General features: G+C 40.0%; 1 protein-coding gene and 1 non-coding gene across 6 annotated transcripts in view; both read right to left on the minus strand.

The window, feature by feature from the left end:
- FRMD5 (FERM domain containing 5) overlaps positions 1 to 21,141 on the minus strand; it is a 334,032-nt gene that overhangs the window by 82,815 nt on the left and 230,076 nt on the right. The window lies entirely within an intron of this gene.
- Positions 8,041 to 8,167, minus strand: LOC111766121 (U6atac minor spliceosomal RNA). Its single transcript, XR_002798254.1, has one exon. It is a non-coding gene; the product is annotated as a U6atac minor spliceosomal RNA (small nuclear RNA).

Raw genomic sequence — 21,141 nt, forward strand, 5'->3', positions numbered from 1 at the left:
ATATTGAATTAAACCAACAGTTCTGGGATCCAGTCTTTGAAAACTGAGGAGTCATATGCAGCTCAGTGGAAACCAGAGGATCAGAAGAATACCACATGAACCTTGGAATGTTCACCCTTTGCACAACACTGGACTTTGTTGGGTCATTCTTCATATACTGATGTCTGTTTTTCTCTGTAAGTCAGATTTGTGTACTCACAAGTGTCTCAAAGATGATACAATCCAAATAGGCAATGACTGTTTAAACACACATATCATACAGTAGGAGTATTAAAGTTGAATAGCACATCACAGGAAAATACCTTGGATGCCAGGCATTAATTACAGACAGCAGTGATCTCTTGCATCCTGCTGTGTACATATTTGGAGAGTAAGGGCACTTCAGGGAGCTCTGCTTACTTAAAAAAAAAAGAATCAGAGAAGAAAAGAAGACATCCATTTGTGTGGAGACACCATGACTCGGGAGAGGAATCTGTCAGGCAGCCGGGGACTCTGAACTTATATTGATATTCACAATGGATGAGCTGCTTAACACAAGCATGCCTCAGTTTCTCTGAGTACTTTATTCTTCCTTCTTGGTGTGCAAGAAGGTATGAGGTTGCCCTCCACTGCATCTGCATAGGTTCTGATTACAAACACAGGCCTTGTGCTCAGGGATCTCAGCCCTCCCAGTTAAGGGACAGTGGTTGGTGCAGCCTCTGAAGAAGTCCGGGCAGATCTCTGACCTATAGGCCTAGAGTACTGGACATGCTTCTGAAGAATGGGGAGGTTGGAGGGGTGAAGGTGGGAGGAGAATGTGACCAGGGAGGGATGTTTCCTTCCTTTGATGAGACCCTAAATCCACTCCTGTTCTCCTCAGAAACAAGAGGAGGAGTGGTCATAGCCTGCAGAGGAAATTGGCTTCACCCTTTAAAATGTGCATTTACCCAAACGACACCCATGCTTGAACCACAGTAGGGTAAAAGCTGTTGACACAGCCCCCTGAAGATGACAATTCTGCGTCTTCTCTCTCGGCTCTCTCAGCTGTCTCAGGCATGCTTGGACACATGCTTACTCTCTCCCCCTCCCCACCTCTCTCTCGCGTACTCCTCTGGGCAGAATCACATTAAGTGAGGCACCACCTGAGCCTCTCTCTTAACCTCGGTTTTACCCAAGGATCCTAAATGATGCAGGCAGAGGCCAAACGCCCCTATTCATTGGATCTGAGTCCCCAGACTAAGCTCAGCTTCGGACCTGACATCCTGAGATGATAAAGAGATCTTGAATAATAGGGCACAGCTGGGATATACTTATCAGCAATAGCAGTTTCTAGCTTCTGAAACGATTTTCTTCAGCTGCCTTACTCTGCTGTTTTAATAACCAGAGAGAGACTAGGTGTTTAAGGGAATGAATGCCCTCCCCCCATCACGGTCACCATTTTGATACTCTGATTATAGGCACAGCAACATTGACATCTAACAAGAGGAATCTCTTCAACATAATGCCCTTCATATAAACAGAAGTTGATTAATCTTGGTTTCTTTTCTTTAAGCATGGTATAAGAACAGATAAAATTCAGAAAGGACAGCCTGAAGGTTCACAGAAGAAAGCATTTAAAAAATGTATAAATTATGGTTACATGTATAAAAATGCATAAGAAAAAAGACTAGAAGAAAATAAGACCAAATGATATCAGTGTTTTAAGAGTAGGTTAAAGTTTAGAAGGGTTTTCTCCTAATTTCTAAATGTTCTTAGGCTTCACGAATCAAATAATTTGTGTTCTGGATAATTAAATATAGATTTTCCACAGACCAGATGAGATAATGTGTGTGAAAGCACCTCATATACATTAAAGTAGTACAGATGTATTAGATATTATTGTACCTCAATGCTTTAAGTTATTAGGCTGCCATATCAGCACTCTTGAGAATGTCTGTTGTAGTGAGTGATATAAAGTATGGTTTTATATCATACTTTACCTACCAGAAAGAAACTTATACTAAATATGGGCTTGCTCACTACCTCTGTTGAAAATAAAGGAACAGCTTTTTCCGCAGCTGCTAGGTTGTGAGGTCTCTGCTGGTTTGCCGACATCGGCCTTGTCCCCACCCCTTCCTTGACACTCTAGAAGTTCCTCAATAAAATGGCTTGGCCCTAAAAAGAAAAGAAGAAAATAAAGGAACAATAACCCATTACAAATTCTACCTTGGCCAGGCTGGAAAGCTAAACTTGCTAAGGGGGCCCATTCCTCTAGGCAGAGCCTGTGTGTGCATCTGTGTGTATGTTTCAGAGTTGCCATGTGGTGGACTGCCATAGTGTCCCATCTAAGCTGGCCAAGTGGCTCTCCCAGGAGGAGTAAGACCAAACAACAATCTGCTCAGTACAGCAAGCAGCTTTCTCACCAGGTGGGAAAATCTGGAGCCTGCCCCATACTGACTGTTTATCATGCTCCGCATAAGCAAATGCTGCACCAAATATATTTCCCAGACACATTATATCAGGAAGCCAGAGAAACACCAGCATTTATGGTCAGGCTAATGCTCTGTTATATAGATTATAGTCGACTGGAATAAAATGAGTATTCTCCACTATTACTCAATTGTACTTTATACAGCTTTTAATGAGATTCTGCCCAGTGTCACAACAGTACTTATGTAATTAATCTATATAACTATGCCAGCAAGGAGGGAATGAAATCTCCTTATCAGGGCATTGCAAACCAATAGCACCTCAGCAGACATCGCTCTCATGCACTGCTACATTCTGGATGGTCAGGACACATGGCCATTAATGCATTGATATCACATGGCTTGGGTGGCGGAGGCTTCAGCACTGCAGATAGATTCCAGGGGTGAGGATTACACTTTCTTAAAATTTCTCAAGAAAACGTTATATGAAGAGAAATGGAGCCTGCAGCTTCTGAGCTGGGACCCCTTGAACTGGGATGGTCATAGGGACTGCACTGCCAGCCTGTGGTCTTAGTCACAGGATCCTGAAGGCAGCGCTGCTGGCACATGGGACAACCCAGCAGGGAAGGGTAGTGAGCAGGGAAAGAGGTGGTAGAGATGAAAACCCCTTCCTCTGGCTTCTTGAGGAAAACTGCAGGTCAGCAGAAAGCAAAGTAAAGAAAAAAAGCACAGTTGAGAAGAGGCTAAATCTGGTCTTGAGACAGTCATCTAAGTTCCTCCACTGATGGGCTACCCCAGAAGCCAAGGCCTAGACCTTGAAAAGTTCCACTGAGGCTTTGTCCTACAGGTCCCAAGAATGACTTTCTTCTCTTCATGCAATTCTGCTTCAGAATGTGAGAGGACAAAGCCCAGAGTGGACCCCAGGGGCTGTACGAAAGCCAAGACCACAGTCCAAGGACCTCTCTACCAGGCCTTCCTGATGAAGGAATTCAATCAGGAGGAGGTAGTAGCACAGTCTTGGTATGTGCTGAAGAGTTCTCAGAGCTTACCAGGCAAGTAAAACTCCACAGAATCTGCCAAAGTGGAGGAGGGGGCAGGACCCTTGCCTTACAAATCTCTCTTGTGCTGCTTTCTGGGCTTCTCTCAGGTAGCACAGGTAAAGTGAGGGGGCAGAATTAGGAACCAAGTGCCATTCCTACTCCACAAACAAAAGACATCAACAATAAGAAGGCTTGGTTGGATATCAACAGAACAGAGATGGAGCATTCCTGCTCCTATGGTCTTACACTACAGATTACACTGACCCACACCTTAGCCCACATTATGAAGCCTCATAGATCCTTCTTTGCTCTTTACATCCCTGCCCTAATGAACTCCCAACCCCTCACCTACTTCCTTCCCCTCACATTTCATTTTCAACCTACTCCACCAATAACAACATCAACAACAATAACCTCACACCTTAGTGACAGTTTACTCTTCCTGTGAAAACAGAAAGGATGTTTAACAAGTTTTCATATTTGTTACCTCCATGGGTGGTATTATTTGCACTTAAGTGTGTTAAAAATAAGACTCTTGTAATAATAATATTTAGCTTATTTTTTTTTTAACCCTTTAAGGTATATTTTCAGGCATTATATGACAAAATTCAGAGACAGGTAAGATGGGCATTCTATTTTGTAAATGAGGAAAATGTAACTCTCAGATATTAAGCGACTTGCCTAAAGTTTTTGGCATAGTTGAAACCAGGTCCCAGGCTTTCTTGATCCTAATCCCAGGACTCATTCTACGAAAACGTTCTGTGATACCTGGGTGGAACGATCATTATAGAGGAAATTTGGCAGAGCTGAGCTGCACGTGATACAAAGAAAGCTACTCGGCCAAGATTTGTCAGTGCCCAGATTCAATTAAATATCATCAGGAAAAGGGCTATTCACTCCAAGTATATCTCATCTCTTCCTGCTCTCATGCTGTCACTGGGGATTGGCACAGAACTGCACAGCCTATGATCCATGGTGTTCTTTTGGGCCAGAGATGCCCCTGTCTGTAAGCTTACCCAGGAGGCAGAGGTCTGTTGGAGGGCTAAGCCCAAAACAGATGGCAAGCTCATCACTGCACTCGGCACTGCCCCGGGCCTACCAAGGCACCAGGACAGATAGTAATGAAAGGCTATGTTTACAGACCCCAAAGTATTCAATTGCTCTTATGTGATTCCCCACCCCTAATACAGGAACTGAATGAACGGACAAAGGCAGCCATTGGGGGCCAAAATAGAAATATTAAAAGGGAGGCATAAAAATGACTCGACACAGGTAAATGGGGTTGCTTCTTACCCTGATGCCATCCCAAAACATGATAGTGTGTGGGGAAGGGTACTGACTCATCCTGGCTTGCGGTATTGGAACCACCATGACATTTTACTTAGCATTTCCATAGCACCTCTTTCTACAGAGACTGGGGCTTGCCACATCCACCTTCCCGTGTCTTGACTTAATAACCTTGTCTGATGGAATAAGAGGGAGCAGTTCATACCCTTTAATAGATCAGTTCCCCCCACTCTAGTTTCCACCATGCTGCAAGGCCTAAAATGAAATTTACCTTTCTTCCCCAAGTCTTTCCTGATTTCTTCCAATTAGCTGTGATATTTCCCTTCCTTTAAATGTCCAAAGATTTGTCTCTAAACTCATGTCATTTTGTATAGACATTCATGCAGTAGGCATGTTCCCCTACAGTCCTTGAGACTGTGTCACTTGGGGGCAGGAACTATGTCCCACCCATGTTTACTGACCCCAAGGCCTGGCAATAATGCCTTGATAATTACGGTGAGTGCTCCATAAATATGGTTAAACAGACTTGATTTATTTTCTTCCTATACTCTGCCTGGACCTCTCGTAGACCTTCCCCGGCGTTCTGCCAGGTAGTCTTGAGCACGGGGAGTGCCTGCCTTGATGGAGGTAATGAAACAGGGGCAGAACCTTTACCTCTCAGGGGTGTGGTGCAAGAGAAGTTGAACAACAGGACTGGGAGGTGGGATTAGGTGATTGCTGAGGTTCATCCTCATTCTAAAACTCTACTTCTAAAATGTTGACTGAATGAAAATAAGAGAGTGAATTTGTAAGGGAAATAGGTGAAAATTGAGTTCGGAATGCTGCAGGCTCAGGAAAGGCTTTTTATAGGGATGCTGAAATTTAAGATACTCTGTGAATAATGGGAAGAAGACCATTTCCCAGATAAAGAGAGGTATTTTTAGTGTAAGAGGGTCTGGTTTAGGAATTGTTTTGAAATGAAATAAACCAATGAATATGATGTCAAGTAAATCTGACAAGGAGAATGCAGTAAGGGCAATGGGGAAGTCTGCAACAAATGACAATCTGAACAGAGAGTGAGCTCAGAGACTGTGTGTATGTGGATGTGATAGTATAGAGTAAAGGTTTTGAAATCAGAGAGAGGAGTATAGAATTTTGGCTGTCATTCTTACTACCTGTGTGACATTGGACAAGTAATTGAACCCAAGTCTCAGCTTCTTTATATATATCATATGGATAATAATGCTTCTTCGTGTGAGATTAAATGAGATAAATGATAAAAAATGCTTAGCAAAGCAACTAGCACTCATTCATTTAACAGATATTTATCGAGTATCTTATATGCTGGATAATGTGCTAAGCATTTTACATGGAAAACAACCAGAAAATGGACACTAATTATTATTAGCTAAAGGGACTGTCCCTCCCCTCCCTGCACCATGCCCCCTCCAAATTACACCCCTTTTGATTCTGGAACTTAGAAGAAGAAATGGCATTCTATTGTATATGAGTTCATTTACTGGCCTTTGTGAAATTTGCTTAAAAAGACACACATACACACCAAAAATTTGTCCTCTGCCCTTGGTGCATTGTAAATGCAAATTAAATAACAAGGATTTTATTAAAATCTCCACTCTTTAACACATTCTCTCCTTTGAGCGCAGAGTTGTAATCAAAATGCCAAACACAGATCACTACCCGCCTTGGAAAGCCATTTCCTATCATGGTACCCAAAGAGACATTTTGGAAGGACATACACTGTTACATGTCCTCTCTCCAGGGACAGTCTTCTCTTGTGGATATGAAATAGGCTTTGCCAGCTGCTCAGCATCATTAGACCAAGTGCAAGTCAACTGCTCTCTCAGGCTTAAAATAAAGTTATCATCTTAAACCAAAAACACTCAGCATTTGACCAAATGCATTTCCCTCCAAAAAGAAAGCTGATTCAGCTATCATGAGGGATTTCTTGTTGATCTTTACAGTGACTACCTGAAAATCTGCTTTGAATGTATAGAGAAATGTATGTTATTATGAAGAAATTGCTGAAAAGCACCTGCTCTGTGTGTGTGTGTAGACCAGCAAACAATAACACTTAAATGTGGTTAGTTTTTGCTAAGCACACAACTTCCTAACATTTTGTGAGCAATTAATTTCTGAGGGAAATATTTTAGCATCTGATAAAGGAGAAAATTATTCTATATGTTGCTGGGTTTTTTTTCCACAATGGGCTGCCTCTACACTGGTTATAGCCAAGATAAAGTTGGTACATGGTTCTTGGTTGTATGAGAGAACAAAAGTGTTTTCAGATTTTCAGTTGGATAATTTGTGATCAGTGTGGGGTTTGGACATTTTGATGGGAAGGTCCCGTTATATATTTTAGGCAAATATATTAGTTCTAGCACATAGTATTATTTAGAAAATCACTCACAACTGCACTTATTTAAGCCCTGGATCAGGGAGAGCTCATACTCACTATTTCACTTAATAATTTGAATATGATTCCATCACACTTAGAGTAGATCCATTTCTAAATTTATGCTTGGTTTTCTCTAATCCTGTTTATTCTTAATTGGCACAATAATCTCTAGACAGGATAAGGTATCTTCTCTCATACATTTAGAAACCTTTACAGAGGAAATTACTTTGGGGAAATTACTTTAAATGTCAAGTAACTGGAGGGACTTAATCTTGGGATTTATGTTTCTATTTTTAATGTTTTAATCCAGACACAATTTTTTTAAATAATCCTTTCAAGAATTAACGGTACTAAATTGAAGGTACTAAAGACAGCTCATCAGAAGGGAAATCAGAATTTTCCTTCACATTTAGCTCTTTTCAGGCGGCAGACTTGGCCCAGTGGTTACGGCATCCGTCTACCACATGGGAGGTCCCTGGTTCAAACCTCGGGCCTCCTTGACCTGTGTGGAGCTGGCCCATGCACAGTGCTGATGCACGCAAGGAGTGCCCTGCCACGCAGGGGTGTCCCCCCATGTAGGGGAGCCCCACGCGCAAGGAGTGCGTCCGGAAAGGAGAGCTGCCCAGCGCGAAAGAAAGTGCAGCCTGCTCAGGAATGGCGCCGCCCACACAGAGAGCTGACACAACAAGATGCCGCAACAAAAAGAAACACAGATTCCTGTGCTGCTGACAACAACAGAAGCGGACAAAGAAGATGCAGCAAATGGACACAGAGAACAGACAACTGGGGTGGGGATGGGGAGGGGAGAGAAATAAGTAAAAAAACAAACAAAACATTTAGCTCTTTTCTTTTTCTTTTTTTTTTGAAATCATAAAAGCCACAATTTATTGAATACTTATATGCACAAGTTACAATTCTAAGTGCTTTATAAAAAAAACAGTGGTTAGATGCCACAAAGTAGGTGGCAACGCCTTAACCGTATGCGTGTTGTATAGGCCCGAGGGCCTCTTCCATCCTTGTCAAGGGGAGTGCTAACCTTCTCTCTTTTCATACAACACTAGCTCTTTTCAATTCAGTAATTTTATGGGGAGATGTAAAAGAAACAAAATTAAACCAATTTAAATACACATGGTGTGAGATGACATTTTCTGCTCCAAAGTTTTTCAACATCACAGTTACTTAGAAACATCTTCTCAACTAAGAAAATAGATCGAAGGAATCTCAAAAAGTCATTCAGTCTATGACCCTGCCTCGGGGTCATATGTCAACTAAAATATCTCCCAAATGTAATTACCTATATTAGAATTTCTTAACCTTAACTTTGCAGCACTCCAAGGTGTAAAAAATAAGAATTTTAAACCATTTTCATTTGTTAAAAGATGCCATGTAGCACTTTCCAGGTGTGTGTGTGTGTGTGTGTGTGTGTGTGTGTGTGTAACCAAAAAGGCTGGATGTTATGAGTTTATGAATTTCAGACAAGGTTCAAGCAAAGAGGGGACTGCTATTGTCCATTAATAGCTGGTCATTGTTCAGACAACTTTATATTTAGGGTTTTTCTTTTCTGTCTCTGCATTATTTAGCCTTTTGAATTCCATTTCTTCTAATTGTGTAACATATGAAAATGAAGATTACCATCACCTGCCCTTTTATTTATCATTTTATCTATAATACTAGATACAAGTAAGTCCATCTTTTTAAGGGGAGTAAAAACCTTCCTCCACATCATTCCCTTAAAACTGATTCAGGGAAGTGGATTTGGCCCAACGGATAGGGGCTCTGCCTACCACATGGGAGGTCCAAGGTTCAAACCCAGGGCCTCCTGACCTGTGTAGAGCTGGCCCACGCACGGTGCTGATGCGCGCAAGGAGTGCAGTGCCATGCAGGGGTGTTCCCCACGTAGGGGAGCCCCATGCACAAGGAGCGCACCCCGTAAGGAGAACCACCCAGTGCGAAAAAAGCGCAGCCTACCCAGGAATGGCGCCACACACAGGAGAGCTGATGCAGCAAGATGATGTAACAAAACGAGACACAGATACTGGGTGCTGCTGACAAGAATACAAGTGGACACAGAAGAACACACAACAAATGGATAGAGAGCGCAGATAACTGGGGGCGGGGGGGGCAAGGAAGGAGAGAGAAATAAATAAATCTTAAAAAAAACAAAAACAAAACTGAATCATATTGTTCTACATGATATTGCAATAACAAATACAGGCCATTATACATTTTGTCAAAACCTATAAAATCATATGGCGCAAAGTGTAAACCATGATGTAAATGACAGACCATGTTTAGTAGCAATACTTAAATATTTGCTCATCAATTGTAACAAATGTACCACACTAATGTTATTAACGGGAAAATATGAGAGGGGAGGGGATGGGGTATATGAGAGTTTCCTATATTTTTATGTAAATTTTCTGTAGCCTAAAACTTATTTAAAAATAAAGTTTAAAATTATAGTCATAATAATAATTAAAAAAAAACACACAACAAACCAAAATCAACCAAAAAAAACTCCATTGCTGATTCATATAGTATTTTGGAATTTGCAAAACCAATATTCCCCTAATTCTGAGAAACTTAAAAATTCCTAACCTTTTTATAGCAGCAAATTGCGTGACGTTATGTGTCACCCATGAAAGTATTTGTGATTATTTCCAGTTACATAGCTAGAAAATCCTGGGCTGGGGCTCAAATCCTGGTTCTGTCTTCCAAATCCTTCACCCCACTGTTCTTTATTGTTCTCTTAGCAGGCATTCAGTCATTTTTATTATTTGCTCTAGTTTTTCTCTCAGTGCTTTTAAGTCATTTAGCCCCAAACTGAAGTAAACATTCCAGTGATGTACAGTGAAAGCATTACTATTGTGATTTAGAATGTCACACCCTTGACAAATAACCGTTTAAAATATCATTTTTTCATTGATTATTAATTCAGTTGCTAGACTGCTTTGATTCTTAAACATTTTCCTGTAGTGCTTTGTAATAGCAAGCAAGTCAGCAGCATTACCTACCTACTTCATTTATTTTCCCTCCTAAACACAGAGACGATTTATTCAATCCTTACTGAGAAAGATACTGCACTTATTTCATTTCACTTATCACATTTTACTTAATTATATACACCCCAAGTTATGTATTATTGTCCCAATTCAAAGATGAAGAAACTGAGGACCAGAAAGTTAGGTATATATTACCTATTTAACAATCTGTCATTATTTCTGGGATATATCTATGACAATTTGAATTTTGTCTTTTCAGGTTTCTCTTTGTCCCATTTATGACACAATGTGTGTTCCCTCTTCAGTAAATTAAAGAAGCACTAAATGTCATTTTAAAGAATCATTCACTGGTGCACACACTAGGACCCAGACTAGCAGACTAACTATTCAGATAGTTAGATTCATGGCTAATATAGTAGCTAGCACGTAGGTGCTGAACAATGTTGTACTAAGGAGCCACTCATGCCTTGGAGTACCATTGATGAACCTAAAGAAAAAGACATGGAAAAACAAACTTAAAAAGAAAAAGGAGAAAGAAGAGGAGATGGTGTTGCATGTTTCAGTTGTCTCTGAGGTAAGGGAGTCATCTTTGCTTTACATTCTATACTCAATGAGTTCTTACTAGGAACTACGATTGCTTGAGCTCCTGTCCTTTCCTTATGTGGCAGTCTCTATGACTACAGTCACCAGAGGACAGGTTCCATAGAAACAGAAACAGTCTAGTATTCCATTTTGTGCTCTGTGCTGGCCATTTGTGTTGTTCCAACGCATACCAGGCACATCAGCAACACTGACATCAACTCTTCTATTCACACTCCTTACAGAGTAGAAAGTCTTTTCCTAGCTTCAATACAAAGTCTAATCCCCCACCACAGACTATTGTGCTTTCTTATAAATTCAGACAAGTTCTAGTGACTAATTACGTAAGAAGTCTCTCTTTGGGCTTTATAGCTTACTGCCTCAATTCCTCTAAACAGAACCATCTGTTAGCCAAGGAACTCAACATCAAAACATTCTTTGATGAGTCACAATTAATGACAAGTACAATGTGAGTACTGCCAGAATGATAAATTTAACACTACTCAAATATTCATCATGGACTAAATAAAGAGCCTTTTAGGTTTTGAAAATGAAATATTTTAAGGTTTAAAACACTGCTTGGCTTTAAAAATAAACCAAATATAATCCTGGTAGTTCCAAAGAAATTTGATTGGAATTGAGGTAGTATTAGCAAAGCTGACATTATGTGTCTGAAAATAATCACAATGGATTTTGATAGTGGATCTGGAAAACTTTACAAATACAGTAATAAGGTGAGCACAATTAATTTGGAGATGGAACACATGAGCCCTGGCTCTAGCTAGTACACCAACTACTTTATGTCTCTAGACCAGATGGTCACCAAGGTACTTCCCAGGGCAAATACTCCATCATCCTATTAGTAGGTGATTTAAACCCACAAACAGCTGTCAGGCAGATTCCAAGAAAACCTGACTCCACTGACAATTGACCTTTTCTGCATTGAGATTCCTGGCATCTCTAAGATTTCTTCTGGACATTCTTGCTTGTTAAAAGACTAGAAAATGCGGTGGGTGGATTTGGTCAATATTTATTTTTTCTTTTACCAGGTCCTAGTTGCCAAGGCCCATTGTTTGGTACTACTAAAAGAGCAAGTTATTTGCATTCGTACTCACTAATCTTCCTCAGTAAGATGAGATCAATATAAGAGAAATCAACAGTTCTCCTTAGGTCAGTTTTGCAAATAAGAAATAACCGGGCAATAATGAGCAGTAGAAAAACAAGTATAATTTATAATTTGAGTCCATTTTTATGACTGAAGGCTGAGTAGTAAAAAGTAGACAAATGGGGAAACGGACTTTAGCCCAGTGGTTAGGGCGTCCGTCTACCACATGGGAGGCCCGCGGTTCAAACCCCGGGCCTCCTTGACCCGTGTGGAGCTGGCCCATGCGCAGTGCTGATGCGCGCAAGGAGTGCCGTGCCACGCAAGGGTGTCCCCCGCGTGGGGGAGCCCCACGCGCAAGGAGTGCGCCTGTGAGGAAAGCCGCCCAGCGTGAAAGAAAGTGCAGCCTGCCCAGGAATGGCGCCGCCCACACTTCCCATGCCGCTGATGACAACAGAAGCGGACAAAGAAACAAGACGCAGCAAATAGACACCAAGAACAGACAACTAGGGGAGGGGGGGAAATTAAATAAATAAATAAATCTTTAAAAAAAAAATCTTTAAAAAAAAAAAAAGTAGACAAATGGAAGTCTAATCCTCCATCTTGAAAAACCTAACTTATATAGAATTGTGGTCTTAAAAGCATTTGTGAATGCAACTTCTGTTATCACCATGTTAAGTAAGATGATTGTGGTTAAGTAAGATGACTATTCATTATAGATTAACTTTAAGATTTTTCCACAAGGGAACCATCTCAGAAATGGCCCCCAAACAGTGGGTTAGATTCACAATCAAAAGTTCTTATATGTAACAATATGATAACCCTGTGATTTCATTTTCCTTGTTTATTTCTTTGATAACTAATGCTTTCGTGGCTATTTCTCCTGATATATTTTTTCTTCCTCAAGCATGAAATCAGTATAGCATTAAATGTTGGGAAAAAATGTCCATAATGACAAAATCTTGACAAACAACGTTTTTCAATTTTGACATTAAATTTTGGCCTCTTTGACATGTTAATGCTTTTTTAAAAAAATTGAAGCAAACAAGGTTCAGAAGCCTGAACTTAATGGAGGGAAGAGATTACCTAACAGACAATTCCAGATGATGATAATTCTTTTTTTTTTTTTTAGGATTTTAAAATTTATTTCTCTCCCCTTCCCCCCCCGGCCAAGTTGTCTGTTCTCTGTGTCCATTTGCTGCGTGTTCTTTGTCCGCTTCTGTTATTGTCAGTGGCACAGGAATCTGTATTTTTTTGTTGCGTCATCTTGTTGTGTCAGCTTTCCGTGTGTGCGGCACCATTCCTGGGCAGGCTGAACTTTCTTTCGTGCTGGGCGGCTCTCCATACAGGGTGCACTCCTTGTGCGTGGGGCTCCTCTACGCGGGGACACCCCTGCGTGGCAGGGCACTCCTTGTGCGCATCAGCACCGTGCATGGGCCAGCTCCACACGGGTCAAGGAGGCCCGGGGTTTGAACCACAGACCTCCCATGTGGTAGACGGACGCCCTAACCACTGGGCCAAGTCTGCTTCCCTTATAATTCTCTTTTGACTTTGCATTTTATCTAGTTCTATGTTTTTAAGTATTGACAAGGTTGTGCTTTATGATTGAATTCAGTCTATACCATTGCTGTGGGTCTTGTCTAGAAGAGGCAACCTTGGATCATGAAATAAATAAAAACATTATGATTTATAGCCTGTATTAGTCAAAGGGGTACTGATGCAAAATACCAGAAATTGGTTGGCTTTTTTATTTCTCCCCCTCCCCCAACCCTGCTGTTTTTTGCTGTCTTTGTCCATTCGCTGTGTGAGCTTCTGTGTCTATTGCTCTTTTTGTCTTCTCCTCTCATCTTTCTCCTCTAGGAGTCACTGGGATTCGATCCTGGGGACCTCTGATGTGGTGAAAGGATCCCTGTCACGTGCACCATCTCAGTTCCAGGTTTCTGTTGTATCTCATGATTCTTTTTAATTTAAAGCCTAGATGATATTTTTAAGAGGAACTCAAAATGAGTTGGATGCCTTATGAATCTCTAGCTTAATTGAAAAACTGAGGAGGATGTATATTGCCTTGCTGAACATTCCTATTTTACCAAGATGTGAAAAAGCAGGGAGGAAAACAATTGGCCCCCTTTCTCAGCCCAATTTCCTGAGAATTTCACTTTTTCAAGCTAACTCTAGTATATGAAAAATGAAATACGTTTCCTTTGTTCTCTTGATTCCTATTCTGTATGTTGCTTTTTTTCCAAGCTGGAGTGATGACAGTCCATTTATTGTGTACGAGTGCTTGTAGCTTTCCTAAAGGTAGTTTTCCTTGTGCCTGTCTACTTTATTCTACTGTATGAATGTGTATGGAATATTCAGGGTGATTTTACTGGCTAGTCTAAAAGAAATTTCTTTTTTCTCTGTACTCTGAAGGAAAAATACATTGCTGTGTTTAACAGGTTTTTCTTTAATTGCAAAGAGACTTCTTTTGCTAAGGACACTAAGTATCATTTCTCAATTATTTATTCCTACAGTACTTAGGAAAACCACTTCTATCTAGAATTTTAAAGTTAATAAGTAAAAGACACTGAAAAATCTTTGCTTTCACCAAATTTCTGTAAGTTGTCTTTTTATTCTGAATTTATACCTAAAGTAACATCCTTTTTTTTCAGACAATGAGAGAGGACTGTGGGTCAATGAGACCCAGCTATATCCAGAGGCCTTAATACAGATTTAAAAGGAAGCATACAGTTTATTACAGGCATCCCAAAGGCCTTAATTTGCCTTGATTCTTTAACCATTCAGAACTTCATAGCCATGCATCTTCATTCATTAAACAATATTTATTCAACACATACTATGCCCAGACTCTGTACAAGATTCTTGAAAAACAAGACCGATATGATCCCTCCCTTATGGGTGGAATTTTTCTATATAAATTACTGGAATTTCTCCATATAAATGACAAAACTTTGGATTCCTGAAAATTGTCACATACCCTCAAGAACACAGAAAAAGTTCTTAAAAAGGACTATCTTTAAATACCTCAGCTGATAAGTAATTGTAACTGAGCCCTGTGAGGACTGCATGTTGGCTGTACCAAAATCCATAAGACTTTTCAGACAGTAACATATGCCATTGATAACCCTGTGACTGTGGGAATAACTTGATAGTTTCCTGGTTAAGAAGAGATAAGTGACACCCTTCCTCTCTCCTAAGGTTATCTGGCGGTAAGGACTATAAATGGTTATAAATATGCTTTTGTCCAAGCTATACAATATTATTTCTTCTGCTTCCTCATATAAGCACCCTCTTTTCTCAGCCTGTCTTACATTAGGAAACCTGCCAACTGGCTTTCATTATTGCCAGGTTTTCTGCTCCTTCCCTACAGTGAGGGTCTTTTTTCAGGGGCAAATTTCTGTCCAGGCAGTGTCTCAGCAATTGGAACATAACCATTAGCTGGTGAGGGGCCTGTATCATGCACAAGAATGAAGTCAAAGCAGGTTACTGCATATACACGAAGTCACAAGAGCATCCTGGCAAAGGCACAAACTACACTTGACAAAAATGCAAATAACAAAAGGGAAGGTAAAAAAAGAGGGGGAAGTTGTATTCCCTGCTTAATTTTCTACAATTACTACATTTAATATAACTGATGAACTAGATAAAGAGAGTTATAAATTTAAAACTAGAAGCAGGTGGAGATTCTTTTAGGAAAAAAATATCTATTCCCAGAAATTCCAGAAGACATGCCAGGTTGCTGACCTGCTGCTTGCAGCCTGGCTACTGCCAGCACTTTCAACAATTTATTCCCGCTAACTGCTCCACACTTCCATTCTTTGTCTTTGAAATGATCTTTTTCCATCATTCCTTGGATTGCAGACATAACACAGCTTAGGAGAAGTGAGCACTGCATCAGATGTTTGTTTTTAGCTAACGCCTTCTCCTGCTTCAACATGTATGATATCTGAGGGAAACTCACTCTTCTTGGATGTAGCATTTACCCCATCTGTTTCTGAAGCTCATTTCCAGGAGCATTTCTTCAATAAATGAAGTGTCTTTTTTCCCCAAAAGATTTTTTTTTATTACTGTTGTTTCATATATATGTATAAATATAAATACACACACAATTTCCCATTTTAACCATTTTAAAATGTAAAATCCAGTGGTATTAATTATATTTACAATGTTCCACAACCATTACCACCATCTATTACCAAAATTCCATCAAAGATTTAATTGCCCACAGTTTGTTTTGATAGCATATTGTAGCAATGTGATAAAAGAAATGAGAATATAAAAGGTAAGAATTCCACTGGTGAGTAAGCTGCTGACAGGGTGGAGGATGAAATGGGTCCTACAGAAATTTGAATTCCTTTTGTTTTATTAGTATACTACTAAACTTCAAAGAATAACCTACACATACTAAGGATAACTTACTGAACTGTCCTGACTTATTACCTCTTAATTATAAACATATTTGGGGCAAGTGAAGCTAAAAAAGGAAGAGGAAGAGGGTATTTTTGTTCCTGTGTCACATTTGGAGACCTAGGGAAAAAGAAAACATTAAAAAATATGTTTTTCCAAAGTGAAGGGAAGATTGTTTTAAAATATTTGTTTCCTGCTTATAAATGTAATAAAAGTCACCTATAATTCCATCCTTCAGAAATTAAGTCTCTGTAAGTATTTTGCTGTCTTTCATTCAAGGAAATTTTCTATGCAACATGGTTGAAATATTATTTGCCCAATTTTGTACCCTTTTTTTAAACTTCACATTTAAATATAAGAATTTTCCATGGAAAACATTTTAATGGTGCTTTGCATCCAAAGAAAGCTATGACAGGCACTGCATATGCCTCAGATGTAGCAGAGATCACACCTTAATATCAAGAGAGGCCATCAAGCATGGAAGATCACCCAACCCCAGCTCTCATTCCTTCGTGTAGCATACCACAGACTGTCCATGTGGGATGCAGGTAAGGGGGTCTTTAATAATGCCTCAAAACACTGAAAGGCATAATTAAACTACTTGAGTAAAATGGAATCTGTTTGCTGGATATTCTTCTTCAATTTGTTCTCTTGAGTTTCGATTCAATGTAACTGTGATCATAGACTAATGGATGATAAAAGTTGGCAGAGAGTTAAGGGTTACTGATATGGTCTCTCATCTGATGAGGAAATCTTCCTACATCTCATGAAGAGGTGCTGCTAGACTTGGGGGCACCTTTGAATGAACAATAAAAAATACCCCATCCTCTGGGTGACCCATGCCAAGATGCATGATGTAGTTTCTGCAGTGCTGGCTGAATTTCAGCCCTACTTGTCCCTGTGACTCCTGTGCTGACCAACCTGCACCCCTGCAGAGCCCTGAGCTCAGGACGAATGTTTCCATGTTTCCAGCCTCCAATTCAGTGACAGTGCACAACCTCATACCCATTCCACCCATTCCACCTTTGATCAGCATCAACTTGACAAGTTCTTCTTAACAATGGGGAAAAAATGTGTTTCTGTAACTTCTGATCATTTATTCTCGCACTGGTCCCTGAAGGAATCATGGTCAACTTTGCCTAGGTTTCCTCATGGTTGCCTTTCAGATACTTGATACTATATTACAGTAGGTCTTCCAAGTCTTCTCTTGCCTAGGCTGAATACCTAATTCTTATAAGTACATCTTTACATGACTTATTTCTAGTTCTTGGTCAATATCCTGTATTACTCTCTGGTTTCTAATGTTCTTTAACTCAGAGGATCATATTGAAAATGAGACACCAAGTATATTACAGGTTTATAATATAGTGAAACTATTAAATCTTGACCTGAATGCTATATTTCCTTTAATATAACCTATACCTATACTTCATTTTACAGAAGTAAGTTTCTCAATATTCAATTTATGGATCTACAACTCCATTAGAAACATTCTACTAAGTCAGGACTCTCCCATCTTCTACATATGCAACTGACTCCTAGAACAAAATGCAGGACTTACCATGCTGGGTACATTTCTTTTTTTTGACTTTAGCCCACTGTTTCAGGTTGTTGAGATTCTGTTGAAGTATTAAATTGCACACACACACACACACCCCTTTTGTTTTTGAGAAGGTCACTTCAAAGCCAAGCAAGGGGAAGTCATAGTTATGGTGAATTTGGCTTTGAACAAGATGCTTCACTAAGATGGAGAATTATCACTCCAGTGTTTGATTCACAGCTATTTGAACATCCATTTCTGAAGGATGCTGTTTAATAGATCAATCCAATCTAGAAAGGAGGTCTATGTCCTTGACCTAGCTTTGTTCAGTAGTCTTTTCACTTAGATACCTACAGAAGGCAGCAGCCTGATCTGTAAATGCTCTGTAGGCAGGGACCATAACTCCCAGGGCACCTACAACATAACTAGACACATAATTAGTTTTTTATAATCCTTGTCAAGTCCTTAACCTGCAAGGAGGAGACTGGGGCCAATAATAATATTGTATAAAGAAAATGAGATATTCCTCCAATTTCTCTTTCTCTCTGACAGATATTTATTCTTTCAAGCCTCAGATTCTTCAATCTGTTGAGGAATCAGCCTATTGAGTCTGTTATTATTAGATTTAGGACTTTTCTTTCTTTGGTCTAATTCCCTCCCTTCTTATCTGTCAGTTATTCACTTATTTATTCATTTTTCATTAGATTTTTACTGAGTGCCCACTATGTGTGCTAAGCACATCATATAATAATAAGATAAATAAATAGGTAATTTCAACACAGCCTGATAGTCATAACAATAGGATAAGTGGTAGGGAGATATGAAATCTCATAAGAGGGTTCTCCAGCCAAAATTGGAGGCAAGGAGGAAAGTTTTCCCATAGAAAATAAAATCTAAAGTGAATTCTTAAGGGAAGCAGATTTGGCTCAACTGATAAGAGTGTCCGCCTACCATATGGGAGGTGCAGGGTTCAAACCCAGGGCCTCCTGGCCCGTGCGCAGTGCTGATGCGCGCAAGGATCACGCCCTGCAAGGATAGTCACCCCATGCGAAAAAAGTGCAGCCTGCCCAGGAGTGGCGCCGCACATACAGAGAGCTGACGCAGCAAGATGATGCAACAAAAAGAGACGCAGATTCCCAGTGCCACTGACAAGAATGCAAGCAGACACAGAGAACAGACAATGTTGGTAGGGGAGAGAAATAAATGAAAAATAAATCTGAAAAATAAAAAAAATAAAGTGAATCCTTAAGAATGAGTGGAAATTGTCCAAATGAAAGGAGACATGGAAAGCATTCTAGGCAAAGAACAACTCAAGCAAGGGCTTGGGGGCATAGAAATCTCTAATCGTCAACTTCTTTAGCTTCTTCCTCTTTTTGGTCTTGTCTAGTTGCCAAGAAATCACCCACTGGAGGTATTCATTTAATTTTCTAGCTCTATCCCTCCTGGTCAAGTTTCTACAAGCAAAGATTACTCTCTCTTTGTGCCTTAGAATGGTCCCGGTCCTGCCTCCACCCTCTCTTTTCTTTCCATCTTTGAGAATGCATTGGAGTTAGTTAACTCCTACCTACACTTCTGTAAGCCTTTCAGGAAAGGGGCGTGGCATGCTTTATTCACTTTGACAATCTGGGTCCCTGACACAGTGACTAGCATGCAGTAATCACTCAAATGTTTCAAGTGTTTAAAAAAACAAAACTTAACTATTTATAAATTCCAATATGCATAAAGAATAGTCTATAAAACACAACCAGGTCTATGTAGCTCTCTGACTTAGAAATCACAGAAACTATTTTGGAGCCAACAGAAATCAAAGGCCTACTTTTTAATCAATCAGCAATTTTCTTTTTGAAGCTGTTATGTGCAAATCCTTTTAATTGCTCAAAGTAGGTACACAGAACAACATTTGGGTCTCTTGTGCCTTTTGACAACTATCTCCCAGAGATTTTTTTTTTAAGATTTATTTTCACTTATTTCTCCCCTCTCCATCCCATCTCAATTGTCTGCCATTCGCTGTGTGTTCTTCTGTGACTGCTTCTATCCTTATCAGCGGCACGGGGAATCTGTGTTTCTTTTCGTTGCGTCATCTTGTGTCAGCTCTCTGTGTGTGCGGCACCATTCTTGGGCAGGTTGCACTTTCTTTTGTGCTGGGTGGGTCTCCTTACGGGGCGCACTCCTTGCGCGTGGGGCTCCCCTACACGGGCGACACCCCTGTGTGGCAGGGCACTCCTTGCGCACATCAGCACTGTGCATGGGCCAGCTCCACACGGGTCAAGGAGGGCCGGGGTTTGAACCGCAGACCTCTGATGTGGTAGGTGGACGCCCTATCCATTGGGCCAAGTCCGCTTCCCCTCTCCCAGAGTTGCTATGCCAAATTTGCCCAGGCATACTGGCATAAAGGTGAAAACCCCAGATTTCCAAGCTCTGTTCAGCAAGGAAGAAATATCTCCTCTAACATGCTCAGTTAGAACAGAATCGCCAAATGTCCAGAGTGGTGAACCATGAGGAATGATAGAAGACTGGCCAAGCGAAGAGATAAAACAGGCATCGCCTAAGGGACAGTGACAAATGAGGTGACCTCATTCTCTGTTCTCAAATCAGAGTTCTCAAAAGTCATCTAAGCTAGAACATGCCAGAGCATGGGATAAGAACGTCTTACTGGCAGAAAGTTGGAAAGGATAAAATTAACAAGGAATGAAAAGTTATAAAGAGGTATTTGCCCCAAAGTCTAAATTACCATTTCAGAATTCAACAGCTAAAAAGAAAAAATCTCAACTATTGACAAAGCCATCAGAGAAAAAGATGAAAGCAAAGGAAACCATAAGATCATCCCAAAAGAGATATTCTTGGCAAATTAAATGCAGGGCCAATATGAAGGCAATCCAGAGAAGAGGAAATCTGCAAGGCTGCTACACACTGAAAGATAATCACTCTTACTAGTAATCAGGGAACTCCTGCACATTAAAAATCAGGATGAGATACCATTTCCTATCCAGGTGATTAGCAAATAAAAACTCTAACAACTATATTAAAACTACAAAATATTTCTAAGTGAAATTGAAGACATAAGCAAATTCTCATGGGTTAGAAGACAATATTTTAAAGATGTAATTATTCCCATATTTATCTAGAGATTAAATGCAGTCCCAATCAAAATCCTAGACTGCTTCTTTTTTGGTAGAAATTGGCAAACTGATTCAAAAGTTCATGTGAAAATATGAAGTACCTAGAACAGGCAAAACAATCTTGAAAAGAGGAATAATTGGAAGACTAATAATATCTAATTTTAAGACTTATTATAAAGTTCCAGTAATCAAGACAGTAATGTATTGGCACAAAGTAGACAAATAGACAAATGGAAGAGAATAGAGAGGTCAGTGACAGACCTACATATATAAGGATAACTGA

The sequence above is a fragment of the Dasypus novemcinctus genome, chromosome 3 (assembly GCF_030445035.2).
Source record: "Dasypus novemcinctus isolate mDasNov1 chromosome 3, mDasNov1.1.hap2, whole genome shotgun sequence".
Taxonomy (NCBI): domain Eukaryota; kingdom Metazoa; phylum Chordata; class Mammalia; order Cingulata; family Dasypodidae; genus Dasypus; species Dasypus novemcinctus.